General features: G+C 32.6%; 1 long non-coding RNA gene across 1 annotated transcript in view; it reads right to left on the bottom strand.

Annotated features, from left to right (window-relative positions):
- LOC145240035 (uncharacterized) overlaps nt 1–22,500 on the bottom strand; it is a 200,380-nt gene that overhangs the window by 175,487 nt on the left and 2,393 nt on the right. Inside the window, exon 2 of the long non-coding RNA XR_013862477.1 lies at nt 19,322–19,345. This is a non-coding gene — a long non-coding RNA (uncharacterized LOC145240035). The remainder of the gene's footprint in view (nt 1–19,321; nt 19,346–22,500) is intronic.

The raw sequence follows: 22,500 nt of genomic DNA, 5'->3' as shown, positions 1-22,500 counted from the left end.
ATACACTGTATAATTACGTTGACACACTCGTTCTCGTTAGATCTCCGGAGTTAAGCAACATTGAGCCTGGTCATTACCAGATAGGTGACCAATTTGAGCATTCCAGACACTGTATGTAGGAGGACGTGGAGACCTCCCTGCAACAGCTGCAACAGCCTAACGTCGTCATAAATATATATACATGCGATTCGGATCCATTTGTGAATTTTATACTCCCGTGAAACCCCCTCCTTCGGAGGAAGCCGGTTAAACCCGGCTATGGTTAGTGTCGCAGTTTCATTGTTTTTCAATCGACGAAGCATACATGCATCACTTCATTCCGGACTCAAATTGGGACTCAGTTTTATGAACAGCAGCACATGAAAACTGTCCTTAACGACCAAAAACGTAAACATCAGCATATAAAGTTTTGGCTTCTATATTTTGGAATAAAAAAGTATTTCATTTGTCAATTACCATTGAAAAAGAAGAACCATATGTAACAAAAGTCTTTAAAAACAATCAAACAAAAAAACACAAATCAAGAATAAAAAGTGCTATTTTGCCAAGTTTATGCGCCCCCCCCCTCTGCTACAAGTCGCAAACTGCCTCAACACCCGCATATTTTTAGATCTAATCTCTGGTGCATAGTGACTGTTTGCAGAGCTAACAAGAATGCATCAAAGAAAGAGATTCGGTTCCAATGAAGAACTGATACCAGACATTCAGGTGTACTTTGTGGCCAAAGTCAAATCGATCTACAGAAAAAGGGGGATGGAATTGTTAGAGCAATGCTATCAAGTTAGAAGGTGACTATATTGATGAATGAATTGAAGGAGACTATATTGATGAATGAATTGAAGGAGACTATATTGATGAATGAATTGAAGGAGACTATATTGATGAATGAATTGACAGAGACTATATTGATGAATGAATTGAAGGAGACTATATTGATGAATGAATTGAAGGAGACTATATTGATGAATGAATTGACAGAGACTATATTGATGAATGAATTGAAGGAGACTTAATGTATGAATGAATGGAAGGAGACTATACTGATGAATGAATTGAAGGAGACTATATTGATGAATGAATTGAAGGAGACTATATTGATGAATGAATTGAAGGAGACTATATTGATGAATGAATTGAAGGAGACTATACTGATGAATGAATTGAAGGAGACTATATTGATGAATGAATTGAAGGAGACTATATTGATGAATGAATTGAAGGAGACTATATTGATGAATGAATTGAAGGAGACTATATTGATGAATGAATTGAAGGAGACTATATTGATGAATGAATTGAAGGAGACTATATTGATGAATGAATTGAAGGAGACTATACTGATGAATGAATTGAAGGAGACTATATTGATGAATGAATTGAAGGAGACTATATTGATGAATGAATTGAAGGAGACTATATTGATGAATGAATTGAAGAGGATTATATTGATGAATGAATTGAAGGAGACTATATTGATGAATGAATTGAAGGAGACTATATTGATGAATGAATTGAAGGAGACTATATTGATGAATGAATTGAAGGAGACTATATTGATGAATGAATTGAAGGAGACTATATTGATGAATGAATTGAAGGAGACTATATTGATGAATGAATTGAAGGAGACTATACTGATGAATGAATTGAAGGAGACTATATTGATGAATGAATTGAAGGAGACTATATTGATGAATGAATTGAAGGAGACTATATTGATGAATGAATTGAAGGAGACTATATTGATGAATGAATTGAAGGAGACTATATTGATGAATGAATTGAAGGAGACTATACTGATGAATGAATTGAAGGAGACTATATTGATGAATGAATTGAAGGAGACTATATTGATGAATGCATTGAAGGAGACTATATTGATGAATGAATTGAAGGAGACTATATTGATGAATGAATTGAAGGAGACTATATTGATGAATGAATTGAAGGAGACTATATTGATGAATGAATTGAAGGAGACTATATTGATGAATGAATTGAAGGAGACTATATTGATGAATGAATTGAAGGAGACTATATTGATGAATGAATTGAAGGAGACTATACTGATGAATGAATTGAAGGAGACTATATTGATGAATGAATTGAAGGAGACTATATTGATGAATGAATTGAAGGAGACTATATTGATGAATGAATTGAAGGAGACTATATTGATGAATGAATTGAAGGAGACTATATTGATGAATGAATTGAAGGAGACTATACTGATGAATGAATTGAAGGAGACTATATTGATGAATGAATTGAAGGAGACTATATTGATGAATGCATTGAAGGAGACTATATTGATGAATGAATTGAAGGAGACTATATTGATGAATGAATTGAAGGAGACTATATTGATGAATGAATTGAAGGAGACTATATTGATGAATGAATTGAAGGAGACTATATTGATGAATGAATTGAAGGAGACTATATTGATGAATGAATTGAAGGAGACTATATTGATGAATGAATTCAAGGAGACTATATTGATGAATGAATTGAAGGAGACTATATTGATGAATGAATTCAAGGAGACTATATTGATGAATGAATTGAAGGAGACTATACTGATGAATGAATTGAAGGAGACTATATTGATGAATGAATTGAAGGAGACTATATTGATGAATGAATTGAAGGAGACTATATTGATGAATGAATTGAAGGAGACTATATTGATGAATGAATTGAAGGAGACTATATTGATGAATGAATTGAAGGAGACTATATTGATGAATGAATTGAAGGAGACTATATTGATGAATGAATTGAAGGAGACTATATTGATGAATGAATTGAAGGAGACTATATTGATGAATGAATTCAAGGAGACTATATTGATGAATGAATTGAAGGAGACTATATTGATGAATGAATTGAAGGAGACTATATTGATGAATGAATTGTAGTTTTGCTTAAACTTTCGATTCAAGACTTGAAGTAATGTTTTAAGTATAAAACATGATATTTATACGAATTAAACTGCCAACAAAAACAAAGATGCATACTCTAATTTCCCTTTCATTACTGCTGCAAAAACCGAAAAAAAATTGAATTATCACAGAAGCAATCAAGTGCAAAAAATAATAATTAATTAAAATACACTTTGCTGTATTGACTGTTTTTTGTGCCTAAAATACTATTCACCAAATTTTCAGATTGTAATTTTTTAAAAATAAGATCAACATTACTTAAAATAGTGAAACATCTCATGTGTAAAAATAAAATCGTTTTCAGAACGTGGCTAAAATAAATGTACAATGGTTGAAAAATGTGATTTAAAAATGATATCTAAGTTACAGTTAAAGCATTTTTACTATTTTAAGTAATTTAAATTTAATTTGAACTGATACATATAAAAACATCCAGATTTACAACGAAACAATAATCAAAAACTGTCTGGAGACGACCGTAGAAAATCAGTTGAAAGTACTTGCAAAAAAAATACAAAAACAAAAAAACGAAAAACAACGGAAACGACTATAGAACTTTCATACACAAATTCGGCCGAAATATTAGAACGACCATTCGAATAATTGAAAAATTACAAAGAAAGACGATTAAGCAGAAACACTCCGTTCTGTTCAACAATGTCTGTCTTAATGAAAACATGTGCCTAAATACACCATATATATATATATATATATATATATATATATATATATATATATATATATATATATAATCTGTATGTGTGTGTGTATGTGTGTAGTGTGTGTGTATGTGTGTATGTGTGTGTATGTATGTTTATGTGTGTATGTGTATATATATGTGTGTGTATGTATGTGTGTGTATGTGTGTGTATGTGTGTGTGTGTGTGTGTGTAGGGAATAAGACCGGAAGTTTAAAAAAGCAACGTTTAATTCAATGTATTAATACTTAAAAGGAACATTGCTCATAGTACTGTAGATATATAATAAGCTCAATATGTATATTTATCCTAGAGCTATATCATTCTATATGTTGTCAATTCTTGCCAATATTATTTTTCAATATTAATAAAACGAATATCGTTTCCGAAACGATCGTACACTCAATATGATTTTGTTTTGTTTTCTCCTTTTGAAACTGATTCGTAATTTACAATTATTAATTTTTATCCTAAATATAAATATATCTCTAGAATAAATATACCTATTGAGCTTGCTATATATATATATATATACAGTACTATTCATTTAAAGTATTAATACATTAAATTAAACCTTGCTCTTCTAGACTAGTTCCCTCTGTAAATTATAAGTAGCTCCTTCTCATTGGTAGAGCTTTCTCCGTACTTGTAGATATGTTTCACAAATAAAACATACAATTATCGACTCAATGCATAGCCATCCTATCTAATGGCATCTTTTCAACTAGCTTCATTGAAAGTGTTAATTCATTCGTAAGGAATATGAGATTGAAAACCTACCACTTCGAAAACCATCACACCGTAATAAACCGCCCAGTTGATGTACAACACCACGAACTGGAAAATACTACCCTCAACGAAGCTCAAACACAAAGAAAAGCGGCGAAATTCTATAAACTAAAAGCATACATAAACCTAAAAAAAACAAAAAACAAGGACGCAAAACGATTTAGTCAACCTAATTAAAAATATTCAATTGAAAAATAACAAAAAATATGTAACTGAAACCCTTAATAAATAAATAAATTCATTAAAGCAATATCAAAAAACCACCAAAATAAACTAATAGTCCCGGCGGATAAAACTAGAAACTTTTGTACCGTGGACTGTATACAATACAAAAATCTCATATATAAGGCACTTAATAAAGATTATAAAACTACAAGTACTGCACAGAATAAAAAATATCCTAACTAAACTAAATATAGACATATGTACTGAAATAACAGTACCAGGTACCCCAATATTTTCTTTAAAAGATCACAAAGACGATTTTAATATAAACTCTTCAATAAGACGCATTTGTCCCCCAATATGAGATATAGGCTTAGTAAGTGAAAATATATACAAAATACCTACTATGGCAATCTTTTAGCCAGACCATTGAATGGTTTTCACAATAAAACGAATGTTAAATTCCTTTCTTTCGACATAGAATCATATTACATATCTATATCACTAATCCTTTTAAATAAACCCCTTTTAATGGTCCGGAAAATAACATATATAACTCCAGACGAAACCAAACTAATACTGTTGGCTAGAAAGTCTATAATAAGTTTTGACAATGCCCCTGATAATTTCAACATCTTATTGGGTTCGACGGACTCCATTCAGGTCAGTGATCTACTGGGCCTTTTTTCTCTTGGGTGAAATCCACAAAATACTCCATAGCCAATTCCAATTAGAAGGGGGCCTTTACAGAGACGATGAACTCTTCATAACTAACTCAACAAACAAAAATTACGAAAAAGTAATTTCATCCCCACACAAACTCTTTACAAAGTATGGATTTACTATAAAAATCGACCCTAATACAAAATAGTTTATTTCTTAGACGTAACACTAAACCTGATAAACTCTACTTTTGAACCTCACGATAAACCCAACCAATCTGTACTATATGTCCATAATGAATCAAACCACCCTAAGTCAATAATAAAATCGACAGTCCCTAATGTCTCTTTAAGAATCTCTAAATTATCTGCTAACAAATCTATATTTAATGAAAACACAAAATACTACAATGATGCGCTTAAAAATCCAGGATATAAAACAAAAATAAGATAGCAAAATAAAAAGGATAAAAATACAAATTATATTAAACAAATTATATTTAAATGCAGTAAAACTACAATAATTATCATGAACCCTGCAAAAACGTAATAATGGCCATATCAACCCATAAAAAATTTACAAAAAATAATCCAACTATAATACAAAACTAAATTAAACCACACAAATCAGTCATTAACACCAATAAACTCAACCAGCATGTCAGGAAATATAAAAACAGACATAGGGATACTCTGTGTTTTAACCTCCATACTCTAAGAATATTAAAACAAATATAGCCAGAGAAATATTCAAAATATTAGAAAAAACTTTACACCCACATAAATACAGTACAATATTCAATAAAAACACAATAAAAATATCTTATTCGACAATACCAAACTTAAACCAACAAATGATTAGCAATAACATCCAAAAATTAAGAAAATACAAAATATAAATAGACAACCTATAACAAGCTGTAACTATAGAAACAAGAACACATGTCTTTTACAAGGCACCTGTAAAAGAAGAATAGTAATTTACAGCTGCACAATAACAAAAAAGTCCATATGCAAATTCTAATAACAATTCTATAAAACAAAATGCAATATACATTGGATCTATATAAGGCCCCCAAACACAGAATCTCAACACATAACCACTCTTTCAAAAACAGACCCAAAAAGCAAACAAAAATAACAAATAAATTTGGCACCTCAAAGGGATCAAAATTCCCTTTAATATAAAATGGAAGATACTAAGCTTTTTTAAAACATATAAACCTGGTGACAAATTTTGCACTCTTTGTAGATATTAATCTCTGACTATACAAAAATTAAATGACAATAAGTCAACATGTTTTAACCGAAAAGAAGAAATATTATCATGATGCATACATAGCAGGGAAAAATATAACAACAATAAAAACAAACAATATAATAATTAGAAAAAAAGTAGAAAATTAATCCAATTATATTATTATTATCATTAATATTAATTTTTTACTTGTTAGTATTATTTATTATTTATTATTACTCTTAATATTATGAATATTATCATCATTATTAATTTATTAACCATTAATTTAAATTTTTTTAAATAGAATAAACAATAAACATTACTATTAACAAAATATTGCTCCACGTACATAAAATTAGAATTACCTTTTTTAAATTAATAAGTAGACACAACATGATTCTTTCATATAAAAATTTAAAAAAATATAAAAAATTAAAATAAACATATATAAAACACTAATACAATATTTTACTCTATTTAAGGAAAGAAATATAAAATAATTTATATACGAAAATTACAAATTTATCAAATATTTATTAATTAAGAAAAATATGACTATAAAATTTAAACAGTTATCCCCTTAGATTGTTTATAGATAAAAGAGTTCTTTAAAACCCCAGTTATCTCCCTTTCATCTTAAAAAGAATATCCAAAATTTGCGTCCATAAATCAGACGTTAGTTATTTTTAAATGCGGTAAAACATTTTATTTATCCAGGGTCATAACTTTAGAAATAAATAGTAAATAATTAATTCAATCATTTGTAACCAGAAAACAAAGACAACAACATGTCTATATGTATAGTGAAACACTTAAACAATTATTGACATCCTCTTCGCCATAAAGGTATTTAAAAATGTTTCCTTTAAAATATAATTTTCTTTCTAGGTATAAATCTCTTTCTTCAAAATCTAATTTTCCAATGTGTTTTTATTACATAATATTCACCCTATTTAAGAATTCGTATCATTTTTTCTTATGTATTCAAACTATTTTCAGGTTCGACTATCTTACTTATTACAAAAATGCTAGTTTATTTTGGTGTCTAACTCTATCACCACCCTCGTTCTGCTGATGAGGAGACAATATTTAAAAAACATTCATTCTTAATTATTGCCAATATTATTTGTCAATATTAGTAATGAATATCGTTTCCTAAAAGATCGTACACTCAATTTGATTTTGTTTTGTTTTTTCCTTTTGAAACTGATTCCTAATTAAAAATGATTAATCTTTATCCTCAATATATATATATATATATATATATATATATATATATACACATTCATATATATATATATATATATATATATATATATATATATACATATATATATACATACATATACATAAATACATACATATATATATATATATATATATATATATATATATATATATATATACAGGGTGTCCATAAAGTTCGTGTGCACTTTAAAAAATTTATAACTTTATTCATATTTCCGATAGAAATACTCTGGAAAAATGTTATAAAGTTTCATGTATCTAGTTTTAAGCATAGTTATTGAATAATTTTTCACCACAAAATTCGTAACAATTTTTAGATAAGTAAAAAATAAGTAAAAAGATATTTTCTTTTGTTTTTCAGAATCAATTTGATCCCATGGTTTCAATTGAGGAAAAAGTAAACTGTGTCCTTTGGTTGGCTGAAATGAAATCTACTATTGCTGTACAAAGAAAGTTTAGAATTGAATACAATAAAAAAGCGCCTCATAGGAACACCATTGTTAAATGGATGAAAAAATTTAAAGAGACAGGCTCTGTCCATGATAAACCACGGTCTGGAAGGCGATGTGTCAGTGACGAAAGTGTTGCTTCCATAGAGGAGCTCTTTACTGCAAGTCCAAGAAAGCCTGTAAGACGGGCATCATTGGAGCTCGGGCTGCCAAAGTCTACTGTGCATAAGATTCTGTGGGCAAAACTTCATATGAAAGCTTGAAAAACTCAATTACATCAACAGTTGTTAGAAGATGATTTTTATGCACGGCTAACTTTCTGTCACCAGTTCAATGAAAAACTTTGCAATGATGATGCATTTGTGAGTGAATTACTGTTTTCTGATGAAGCAACATTTCACATTAGTGGCAAGGTCAACAGGCATAATTACCGAATTTGGGAACTGAAAACCCAAATGAAACTGTTGAACATGAAAGGGACTCTCTTAAAGTTAATGTGTGGTGTGCTTTGGGAATAAATCGAAGCATAGGGCCATATTTTTTTGAAGATCGTGTTATTAACAGTGACAGCTACTTAGATATGTTGAAGAATTACTTTATTCCGCAATTTGAACAATTAAACTTGAAAGATGATACAGTGTTTCAACAAGATGGAGCTCCTTATCACTTTGCTCGTCGTGTTAGAAAGTTTCTAAATCAGGAATTTCCTAACAGATGGATCAGAAGGGGTGAACCATTTCATTGCCCTCCACGTTCGCCAGATTTGACTCCATTAGATTTTTGTATGGGGACATGTGAAAACAATTGTGTATGCAACCAAATCTAGTTCATTGGAAGATTTGAAAGCTAGAATAACTAATGTGATTTCAGGCATTACTATAAATCATTTGGCAAATGTTTTTCGTGAACTGCAAAATCGTATTGCCCTTTGTATTGCTAATGATGGAGGGCATGTGGAAAGTTAAATAAAATTTCAATAAAAGCTTAAAAAATATAGATTTACTTCTTTCAAATCCATTTTACAGATTATTTCTATTGCAAATACAAATAATTTTTTAAAGTGCACACGGACTTTATGGATATCCTGTATATATGTGATGTTAAAACATTTAATGCAATAAATGTTTAACATTCAACACCATCTCTCGCGGTTAATGGTCGCCGAATGGATATGGTCCTTGCTAATGGAGCCAGAGCGATAGAAGACTTCTATCATGTCTGAAAGTGACACAATGCTCAACGAGCGAGATCGGACAGATTGTTTTCATTGGTCGCCACGTTTGTTTTAGCGCACGCGTGCATTCAATTTTTGCACGTTCATACATTAATTCTGTATACTCACTTGCACTTTTATACATTAATTCTGTTTACTCACTATTCCGTAGCTTGCTATAACATATGCTGATCCAACGAGTCGCGGGCAATCTAGTAGGCACATAAAATCACACACACACACACACACACACACACACACACACACACACACACACACACACACACACACACACACATATATATGTTTTGAGAAAAATAGAAAAACCGAATGAAATTATTAAAAAATCAACGTTTCGTCCTTATTTCAGAGGACATCTTCAGGATAATTGAAATAAAAAATAAAAATGTAAGAAAAGAAAAAGTCATAGATCGTGCGAAAAAGACAGTTCTTGTATCATACCCATGTCGGGAAGGACAAACATGGGTAGGATTCAAGAACTGTCTTTTTCGCACGATCTATGACTTTTTTCTTTTCTTACATTTTTATTTTTTATTTCAATTATCCTGAAGATGTCCTCTGAAATAAAGACGAAACGTTGATTTTTTAATAATTTCATTCGGTTTTTCTATTTTTCTCAAAACATAACGCCAACCACCGCTGGTATTTTTTCATTCCTTATACATATATATATATATATATATATATATATATATATATATATATATATATATATATATATATATATATATATAAACTGCATCAATCGCTTTATTGCAGATTAGTAAAATATCAATATTTCACTAAATATACGTCACAACAAAATGAAAATTATATCATCAAACAACTGCTTTAAAATTAGTTATTTCCGCAAATTTTATTTAAATTCATGCGATATTCACAAAGTTTTGACATTTTATTATTTATCGTGAAATTTCCACTGTCCATCGCTTTATTTCAGATCTCTAAAAATGTTGTTTTAGGGCAAAAATTCAATGTCTTATCATGCGAACTTTATTTTTTATTATATTTTTCTGTCAAAGAATAATGAGAAAAAGCACATCCTAGGTGCTAAACCTCAAATAAATGAATTATTTAGCGATATATCCACCATTTTTTAAAAAATAACTAAAAAAAGCCTTTTGTCCCCCGGGGAAGTCAATTTTTCGATTTCAAAAAGGAAGTTATGGCTCTAGCAATATCAATTATGTTCTCCACAAAGCATCCTTTAAAGTAAATTGCTCTCCTCCCTCATAAACCCCTCTTTTTAATATTGACCAGAGATATTCAATTGGATTAAGGTCTGGAGAATATGGTGGTCAAATCATGAGAGTTTCTCCAAAGAAGCCCATAGATTCAAGGGAGGCTGCAGTCGCCCTAACTGAGTGGGATGGTTCATTGTCCTGCATAAACATCATCTGAAAGCGACGTGATAACAGTAGCTCATCTAGCCATGATGACAAATGTTTATCCAAAAAGGCAGTTTTACACCCTGTGGAACTCAGAATGGTCCAACCAACTTATCCCTAATGATTCCCGCCCAAAACATGATGACTCCACATCCTCGTTGACGGTGAACTCTGTAAGGGGTTTGACTTGCGTTCGAGTTCCAAACTTAGACCGATCAATCCGAACCGTCCAGAGTAGCACGGGTCTCATCTGTAAAAAGGAGACGTTGGAAATCCATTTTTATGTAATTCTGTGTCCAAGCCTTTCGTTTTTCCCTTTGTTGTTTGCTCTATGCAGACCTTGGAATAGTTTTGATGTTCTTTGACATCTCATTTAACACATTACATTTAACCTGTCTAGATCTTGGAGCGATTCCAGCTCTTGCAAAAATGGAAGCATTGGTGCTGTTTCGGTTTCTGCTGACTTCCTTATGAATTTTCCGGATATCACAATGTGAAATGTTTCTCCTGGTGCCCTTATCCTTTCTGGATTTAGTGTTGGGGTTGTTCACAAATGAAGCCAAAGTTCTTGGATCCAATTCCAGCTCCATAACTAAATCTTTGATGAACAATTTTTCTGCGAGTCCAGCAACAGTCCTTTCCTTTTCTATAACCGTTAATCGCCTCTTTTTTTGGCATTTTAAAAGACCTGCAATAAAGTGATGGATAGTATAAATTACTTGATAATAAATAAAATGTCATAACTTCGTGAATATCGCATGGATTTGAATAAAATTTTGGAAAATAACTAAACTAGAAACAGTCATTTGATGATACAATTTTCATTTTTGTATGACGTATATTTAGTGAAATATTGATATTTTACTAATTTGCAATAAAGCGATTGACAGAGTTATATATATATATATATATATATATATATATATATATATATATATATATATATATATATATATACTAGCATGGGTGCCCAGCGTTGCCTGGGTGTTTGGAGGTAAATGTTGAGCAAAAAAAAAAACAACAACAAAAAACAAAACAAAAAAGGGCCATTTTTTTTTTTTAATTTTACCCCTATTATGACCCCTTAAAATTTATTGTTTTGGGCTCAAATCAAGTTATTAAGTTGGATCCATGTCCAAGGAACGTATATCTAAAATTTCAAGTGTGTAGACCCAAAATTGTCGGAGAAGTTTGGTAGAGTTCTCAAAGGCCAAATCGTTGAACTTTGACCCCTTAACCGCCAAATTTCTGGCCGAAAACCGATCACAAATATTTTACCAAATCTCAGTAACCTGTATATCAAATTTCGAGTTTGTAGACTAAAAATTGACAGAGTTATTGCGTAGTGAAATGTACACAGACAGGCAGACACACAGATACACACAGCAGACACACAGACAAGTTCACTTATATATATATATATATATATATATATGTATATATATATATATATAACAAGAAAACATACCGATTAAAATAAAAATTGAATAAATTAGAATATTCATTAATCAATCAAAATCCATCTAAGTCATTATAATAAAGAAAGATACTTCATAAATGGATTTTAAAAAATAGGTTCTTTTGGACATTACGAAGCAGAAAGTCCAAGCATATAAAATCGACGGCATGTTGATAAGACTGGGCGCGTTCGAAATGAATGTTTCTGTTTAGAGCACAATTGAACCATGATATTTGACTTTTGAATTTTATAAAATCAGCAGCAGTTTCTCTACAGTGGAACGTACAGTACAGTATATTGTGAACTAAGTCATTAAGAGGAGGCATGTGAAAATTCCTCCTGATGCAACGCGATGAATCTCTAGCTACATCGGGCAATCAATGGATTTTCACCTATTTTGATGACAATAAAAGTATTGGATATGTGGAAGATTCGTTGATCCTAATCAAATCCTGGTTAAGTCGAGTCTTCATGCTTGCATATATATATATATATATATATATATATATATATATATATATATATATATATATATATATATATATATATATTTATATATATATATATATATAAATATATATATATATATATATGTATATATATATATATATATATTCATCTACAAGTTTGAAATTTGGAATATAGGATATTTAGATGTGGAAAACTTTTTAATCAGTTCTCGTCCGGAAAAAAAACTCTGCCCTGCGATCAAAATAAAAAAAAATTGGCACGAGGGGGTCGTCGGACTTTTATCTGTTTCCTAACTATCTCACGATTGAGCATGCTCAAATCGTTCTCATAACAGATTTTTATGTTAAATATAAGCAGGTTGTAAAACGCTTTTTAACGCTCGTATCAAGCTGGCTAAATGGCTATCGTACTTGACTTACTCTCTTTAGGTTTGTATTTCGATCTCAGCTGAGTATTTTTTTCTTACAAGAAATGAACTGTTTAGAAAAAAAAGCATAATACTTGCATGCGCATGTCTCAGTTTCTTTCTGTTATATTTATTGCATTTTCAAAGGAATTTAACATTACATATAATACCGAGCCACGCCGGGTACATCTGCATATATATATATATATATATATATATATATATATATATATATATATATATATATATATATTAGTGATGGTACGATTCCAATATTTTTCTCGATTCCGATACAAATACCGATTCTCGATTCCGGTTCTTTCTAAATCTCTAATTATTTAATTATAAGATTGTTATTTCGCCGATTTTTGTGAAAACACTTGTTAAATATGCAGATATTTTCCTAAATGTAAAAATACACTTGTGGAAGGTGATCAATCGCTTTTAGCTTCACTGCTGATTTAAAAATCAATAAATAATTATTGTTCATCATTATTACCAGATATTGAAGATTATACTTTAAACAAAATCAAATAAAAAGGACAATTAAAAGAATCGTTTTAGCATCGGAAAATAGGCACCAATTTTTCCGATTCCGATACCGATTCCGATACCCCTAAATCTTCAGATTTTCCGATTCCCGATTCCGATTCCGAATAATCGTCCCAACCATAATATATATATTAAATCCCCGAAACAGTGTTTCATGGTAAACAACTGATGATCCCTTGAAAAATAAAAAAATTGGTATTATAGTAAATTTGAGAGTTGATGCAGTGATTGCAGGTGATTAAATGACTTACTGACTAGATGTTTTTTTTTTTTAACGAATGATAAAAAATAATTTTTTGTATAGTTTCAAATGTTAAAAACTTTTTTTTTTTTTTTTTTTTTTTTTTACAAAGGCATCACCACATTATCAAGGCCCAGAGGCCACTCAAGGATAAGGGTTAAAGAGTGTACAGTAGAAGTTGGTCAATATAATAATCATTAGTAATGAAAATTTGGTAAATTTAATAACTTATATGGAACGGCTCATCAAGAACTTATTTACCTTAGACTTGAACACAACCATATTGTAGTCAGCCGGAAAGCAGGAAAACGGAAGACAATTCCACAGGCGTGCAGTTCTAAGAAAGAAGCTTTGTTCATGGAATCTATGTTTAGGTTTAGGCACAGATAAAGAGTGGGGGAAATTATTGATAGTGTTTACAGCTAGACGAGTGTTTCTTGTGAAAGTTTGGCGAGGGGGGACCATAGATTGAAGCTCAGTTGAACACTTTCCATGAAAATAACGATACATCAGAGACAAACTCGCAACATCTCTTCTGTGAGATAGAGGTTGTAAGGAGGAGAAAAGGACATCTCCTACGAGGCTACGAAGTCTATTTTGAACTCTATCAAGGCAGGACAAGTCCTTTCTAGCAGCTCCTGCCCAGATGTGGCAACAGTATTCCATCCTTGGACGTACCTGGCTCTTATATAGATAGAGAATAGCATCAGCAGTGAGATATCTACTGGATCGATAGAAAGATCCCACCATTTTTCCAGCGGCCTTGGCAACAGATTTGATATACGTGTTCCATTTAAGATCAGGAGTAATGGTCAAGCCCAGAAGCTTGTCAAAACTTGAGGCCTCCTGAAGACGAGAGCCATTCATTTCAATTGATGACAAATGTGGATTAAAATGTTGATGATGTAAAGAGAGAAGCTTGGTTTTAGATGCATTAAAAGTAACCAGCCACTCCTTTCCCCATTGTACTACATGCTCAAGATCAGAGGAGAGAGAATTGGAGAGTACTTGCTCGTTTACTGTCTTAGATGTGGTACCATAAATGGTAGTGTCGTCAGCATAAATGTCTACAAATGATGTAAGGATATGATTTGGAAGATCATTAATGTAGATCAGGAAAAGAGTTGGGCCCAGGATGGATCCCTGAGGGACACCGGCATTAATACTGAGAGCTTCTGATTTTTGCCCCTCAACTACTACTCTTATGAACCTATCAGAAAGAAATGATTTAATAATTGAGAAGACTTTTCCAGCTATACCATAGCTAGCGATCTTATGAAGTAAACCTTTATGCCATACCCTATCAAAGGCTTTAGATATGTCAAGAGCAATTGCCCTAGAAAGATTGCCACCGTCGAGAGATTTGCTAATCCTATGCGATATAACTGTAAGGACATCTGCTGTAGATCTAGCAGAACGGAAACCATATTGAGTGTCACTAAGAAGGTTATTTTTGTTGAGATGTTTGATTACTTCTGTATTTAACACAGATTCTAGCAACTTACTCATGACGCACAGGAGACTTATTGGCCTGTACTGAGAGGGGGATGAGCGATCATCTGAATTCTTAAATACAGGGCATACTGATGAGATTTTCCAGGGAGATGGGAAACTATTCTCCTTAAGACAACGTTTAAACAGTTTTGTAAGTATGGGCGCTAGTTCAGGTTGAAGTTTTCTGAGTACTATAATTGGAATACCATCAGGGCCAGTTGCTTTACTGGAATCAAGGTTTTTGATTAGCTTGGCAACATCACGTACAGATATACGTATATCACATAGCGTGTTTTCTGATACAGGAGGAAATATTGGGGGTTGGCGGTCTTGGTCGCAAAGGGTAGAATTAGCTGCAAAGTTCTTGACAAAGAGTTTGGCTTTGTCTGATGCTGACGAGATTACCTCAGGTCCATTGATAATAGTTGGGATGGAGCACACGCTTCTGTTCAGGATTCTGTTTGCTATTTGCCGCTGCTCAGCTACTTTGGACTTAACAGATTGAGCATACAACTCTCTTGCGTTCCTTATTACTTTCTTACAATGGTTGCTGGCAGTCCTGAAAACGGCTTTAGTTTCCATACATCTATTACGTTTGAAGCAGTGGAAAAAGTGATTTCTGTGCGCAATGGCAGCAGCACATTCTGGAGAGAACCATGGCTGGCTGTTAGGTTTTTGCTGAAACTTTTTAGAGGGTATGAAATGGTCAATACCTACAATTAACCATTCAGTTAGGTCTAATACTATAGAGGACACATCCTTTTTAAACATGGAATGCAGAGGTAGATCAGATATAAATGTACGGAAGCTATCCCAGTCAGCCTTAGTGTATCGATATACTGTACGATGAAGTGGTACGTCTGGGGACTTATTACATTTCATTTTTATCTTAATTGATACAACAGAGTGGTCGGAAGATCCAAGAGGCGACAGAACAGAAACTGAACATAGTTCAGGGCAAGTTGTGAGAAAAAGGTCTAGTAGGCTCGCATACTGGCCGTCATTATCGGGCACACGGGTAGGTTCCTGAACAATCTGAGTGAGGTCATAGGCAATGGAGAAATCATGACAGAACCTCCCCTCATCATCGGTCTTGTTTGAGTGGGTCAACCATTCGACGTTGTGAACATTGAAGTCTCCACATACGTGAATGTTAGCTGAAGGATAAGTAGAAAGGACTTGGTCAATTTTCTCAGATATGCTTTGAAAGATAGTAACTCCGCTGTTGTGGGGGCGATAGAGAGTAAATATAAATGCAGTAGTGTGAGCTAAAGCAACCCGGAAGCACATATAGGGTAAGTTAGGATCTTCCCTGGAGATGTCCCTCCCACATGGAAAGCTATCTTTAATATAGGCACATATTCCATGCCCATGGCGATCTTGGGGGTCAGATTTAGAAGTTAAGTTAGAGTATCCTGTAATTGCAAACTCATCTAGGGAAATAGCCTGTCCAATGCCAGTTTCACTTAAAAATAAAAGGTCTGGTTTAGTCTCCTGTAATTGGGTTTCAACCTCTGGAAGGTTAGAACGTAGACCCCTGATGTTGGAGAAGGAGACATGGTAGTAGTGGTCTACGTTGGAAGTTGGAGAACCGGGTTTAATCGTGTATTTTTTCTTGAAACTTGTCATGATGAAATTTTGGAATTTGTGGACTAGGTCGACAGATTTACTTAGAGCAGGACAGAGAGGGGAAACTAAACTTCAAAGACTATATATATATATATATATATATATATATATATATATATATATATATGTGTGTGTGTGTGTGTTTGTGTGTGTGTGTGTGTGTGTGTGTGTTTAGTTCAACCTCGACTGTATTAACTTAATTCTTTACAAGTGGTTTCAATAAACAGGATAAAATTTTCTATATCATCAGATAATTAATGTTAAAATCTTTAAAAGTTTTTAACCTTGATTATCTGATGATATAGGCGGATAATCCCGTTTATTGAAACCAACTGTAATGAATTAAGTTAATTCACTCAAGGTTGAAACAATTAAAAAAAACACATTTAGCTCTACTAACGTATTGAGCACTTTTTTCTTTTTTTTTTAACCAAATATACCTTTGATATATATATATATATATATATATATATATATATATATATGCCAAATATACCTCTTAATATATATATATATATATAAGTAAATTGTGGATCACATACATATGCAACCGCATATTTATATATACCATCTCTCTCTCTCTCTCTCTCTCTCTCTCTCTCTCTCTCTGTATATATATATATATATATATATATATATATATATATATATATATATATATATATATATGCGTTTGTGTATGTATGTGATCCACACTGTAAATTCAAATATTTTAATATAATTTCTATATATTAATTTACTTATTAATATACGTGGGGAAACGCACACACACACACACACATACACACACACACGCACACACATACACACACATACACACACGCACACACACACATATGTAAATTCAACTATAAATATGAACAGATAATTATGCGTATAAATGTAACACACATATTTACCACGCAGTCCCATTAAATAAATAGCATACAAAAAGAAAACAAAAAACAAAAAGAAAAAACAACAAAAAGAAAAGAAAATGAAAACATACTGAATCTACGTTGACATTTTTTTTAAGTGCGAATTTTTCGTGTTTGTGTGGCACATGTGTTGGCTACTGTCAGCGCATAAAACAATAAAAAAATGTTATGTGCAATGTCAGCGTTATGACATCACGAACATTACTGAGTGGCAATGGGTGGTGGGAGTGCCATTCAGATTGAAATCAGCTAAGACCCAAACTTGAAAACAGGGAACTAAGGAGTATTAAGGGGGTAAATAGAATACTTTATACAAGGAGATGCCATGAAAGAAGAAATTAACAAATAAATAAATAAATAAATAAAATAAGGTTTGGTTTGGTTGTTTTGTTTTACGGCATATCAACCCTTTTTGGGTTATTTAATGCCAAATCCAGTTATTTTGAAAATAGTATTCATATTGCATCCAGTTATTTTGTACAAGTTTTTTTTATTCTTCAAACTCTTTGTATCTTCAATCGCTAGTTTGTACTGTTTAGTTTCATTGTTTTATAGTGGATTTTATCGTTTTCATTCCCTGCCCTGCAGAACATGAATGAGTTTTTTCTGCAATGGGAGAGTATTAATGTTTGGTACATTTTAAGTTGGGAACCCAATCAGGAAGTGGGTGAGATAGAAAGAGAAAGAGGAAATGGGAAAGGTGGGTTGTTGTTTTCGTTTTTGGTTTTGCAGAATTCAGTTTTGCAAAAGGAAGTAGAAAAACAAAAATAAAAAAAAGCATCAATGTTAGATGCATTTCGTCTCAGGAAGTCAATATCTTCAGACAGCCTGATCTGTTAGCGCCAGAAATAAAGTAAAAAAAAAGAGAGAGGGTTTGTATTTGAGAAGGTAAAATAAAATTTAAAAAAGAAAGAGGGTTTGTATTTGAGAGGGTAAAAAAGAGAGAGGGTTTGTATCGCAAAGCTATGAGGTACATTATTTGAGTCAATTTGAGATCATCACGCAGTCTCTATTTAGTTGTCTTCCCATGAATAAAGTTAGAGACAATTTCGGTTTTCATGTGAAGAAAATTGAACATCTAAAAAACGAACAACTAAAATGGCAGATATTTTGAATCTATTAATCTGTCTGACTGGTGATTATTGAGACTGTGACAACAGCATATTCTTTCCATTGTTTTGACTCTCGAGCGTGTATCCGTTGATATATTTTTTATATAGAGTGATGTGGTTCTTGGTTGATTAACTGTGTCTAATTGTGTCGGATATATACTAGAGAGTAAAAAAAATGAAAAGAATATGCTGTTGTCATAGTTCTAGTAATAAGGTACTTACCGACTTCAGCTGGAGTTGGCGTGGCTGAAAGATAAAAAGTATTCTTAAAAATTTAAAGGAAAACTATAAAATTTCATTTCATTTCTACATTGTTTTCAATCGCATTTATCTCTACTTACATATTAAAGACATTTTGCCCCTGTTTGTGTGTATGTATGAGTTCGTTCCCCATAGACTCCAAAACCGCTTGGCCGATTTTTAAAAAAAATTCACACAAATATATTTTATAGTTCTGAACATCTAAAAATCGAACACTTTGCATTGGAGGATAATATCTGAATAGTCATGTCAGCAATTAAGGATGGCTCAGACTGAAAACGGTACATCTAAGACCGAACAGATACTGTACTTTGATCGTAGGCTAAATGCCTGCTCAGGTGCATGCTATCATAAAAAACCTTGACTTCAAAAGCATGTGGACCCGATCTCATTCCAGCTGTGCTATTAAAAAAGTACTCAGCCGAAGTAGCTCCAGTTCTCTCTCTCCAAACTCTACAACAAATGCCTTAATGAATCATGCTTTCCGGGCTGTTGGAAAACTGCTTCTGTGGTACCAGTATTCAAGAATTCTGGCGAAAAAACTGACCCAGTAAATTATCGCCCCATTAGCTTCCTCCCACTTTTTGCAAAAATATTTGAGACCTAAATTAACCATGCTCTAGTCCATCACCTTAGAGATGCTAAACTTCTGACTGACCAACAATATGGATTTAGACAAGCTCGTTCCACAGCAGACATCCTAACTGTAATCTCTGAACGTATATACCATTCACTGGACAAAGCGGGTAGAGGGCAGAGCGGTAGCTCTAGATATATCTAAGGCTTTTGACAGGGTATGGCATGACGGTCTCCTCGAAAAAATTAGATCATACGGTATCACTGGTAGAATACTTAACATAATAAAATCCTTCTTAGATACGAGAAAAATCCAGGTTGTTCTGGACGGTCGTACATCTAAACAATATGATATAAATGCGAGAGTGCCCCAAGGGTCTATCCTTGGACCTCTACTGTTCCTGATATTCATAAATGACCTCCCCGACAAAATTGCCTCTGAGATGGGTATATATGCTGATGACACCACACTCTATAACAGGCACGACAGGAAAACAAATGAACACATATCTAAGGAAATGGCAGAAACACTAGCAGATGACCTCCAATCTGTAGTGGAATGGGGACAAAAATGGATGATCACGTTCAATGCTGCCAAGACTAAACTAGTTTCATTCAATAATTACAAGAAACCTCTACCACCTATAGCAATGCCCAACGACTCTTTATCTGAGAGTACATCTTTCAGACTCATTGGCCTAACGTTTACAGGAAACATGAGTTGGAACAATTACATTCAAAGCATTGCCAGGGCCGCTGCAAGGAAGGTGGGCTCTCTCTACCATGCTAGAAAACTACTAACACCCGAAAGTCTCCTGTACCTCTATAAGGCCACCATTCGCCCATGTATGGAGTATTGCTGTCATATTTGGGCTGATGCATCTGCTACTAGTCTCTCGCTCCTTGACAAGGTTCAAAAGAGAGTCGCAAATCTGATATGCCCTGAACTGGCATCTAAGCTTCAACCTCTGTCCCATCGACGAAATGTTGCATCCCTTTGCCTGTTCTACAAGTATTTTAATGGTGAATGCTCTGACGAACTGCAAGCACTTGTGCCCCCACGACGTGAACACCCTCGACAAACCCGACAGGCTGCTAAATCCCACCCCACACTGTAGAGATCCCTAGATATAAAATATCTTTCTACTCCAGTAGTTTCTTCACGAGAACCGCTAGACTTTGGAATTCCATTCCAGGTCCCTGCTTCCCCAACTGTACTGACGTGCAGAAGTTCAAGTGTAACGTGAACCGACATCTTGCTGCTCAAATCCCTACATAGTACCCCAGCAGTTTTCCCCTGATAGTAGCTCCCTACACCAAAATGGCAATGTGCCTTGTTTGGGGTGAAAATGTAATTATAAAAATACATATACTGTCTGAGCAACGTCGCCCTTAAAAAAAATTGATTTTTTTTCTTATTTATTGCTACAAATAAATTACTTTCTAATGTTAAATTTGAAGTCTTGAAAATTGATTAAGAATTTCAAAGATTTAAAATATGGCAAATATTTTAAAATCTATTAATATAGCTGACTATGATTATAATGCAACGCAATTGTAGGTTTTGATATTTCTTTTATATTTTATTGCAAGCATGCCTTGCTGGGTTTCTTAGTTTTATATTGCGTTTGCAAACATTCTAAATTCATTTTTGTACTTACATTCTTTTATATACGTATCAGTAAGGCAATCCGGTGTTGGTCCGGGATGAAAGTAACATATTTCGGTAGATTTGCTATTTAGTTGTACAAAAGCCTTGAACCGTATTATCACAAAAAGGGACACGTTGGGTCGGCGCCGGCACATATAGCGCTTCATGTAAACAGAAGTTTGTTTATATTTACGTGATTATTGAAAATGTAATCCTATGAGTAAAATTTAATTTAAATTAATCACGTTGTTTAACAAATAATAATAATAATAATAATAATAATAATAATAATAATAATAATAATAATAATAATGCAAGATGTAGTTTAAAACTTCACCTTTCATTATTTCTTTTTTTATTTGTTAACCAACGTATTATTTGTATTGTTTAATATTTCACATTTTTCAATTATAAAATAAAAATTTTAAATTATAAAATAAAAATTTTAAATTATAAAATAAAAATTTTAAATTATAAAATAAAAATTTTAAATTATAAAATAAAACACATTTAATCATTTTAAAACTTTCATTATTTATTTATTTTTATTTGTTAAGCAACGTGGTTTACATTAAGCGCTATATACCGATGTGGACCCAACATGTCACTTTTTGTGATAATCGGGTTCGAGGCTATTTGTACAACAAAACGGCAAATATTAATTAATGCTTCTACCTCTCTACCTCTCTCTGTCTACTTATTTTTCCCCCTCAGTCCTTCCTGTCTATCCACACACACACACACACACACACACACACACACACACACACACACACACACACACACACACACACACACACACACACACACACACACACACACAGATAGGTTATATGTGAAAGGAAAGAGAGAGGACGGGGATTGATATGTGTAAAACGATGCGTGAAAGAAGAAAAAAGTTTGCATCTCCAAC

The sequence above is a fragment of the Euprymna scolopes genome, chromosome 19 (genome assembly GCF_053919585.1).
Source record: "Euprymna scolopes isolate OS-2025 chromosome 19, ASM5391958v1, whole genome shotgun sequence".
In the NCBI taxonomy this organism is placed as follows: Eukaryota; Metazoa; Mollusca; class Cephalopoda; order Sepiida; family Sepiolidae; genus Euprymna; species Euprymna scolopes.
This window is presented reverse-complemented; position numbering and strand designations above follow the sequence as displayed.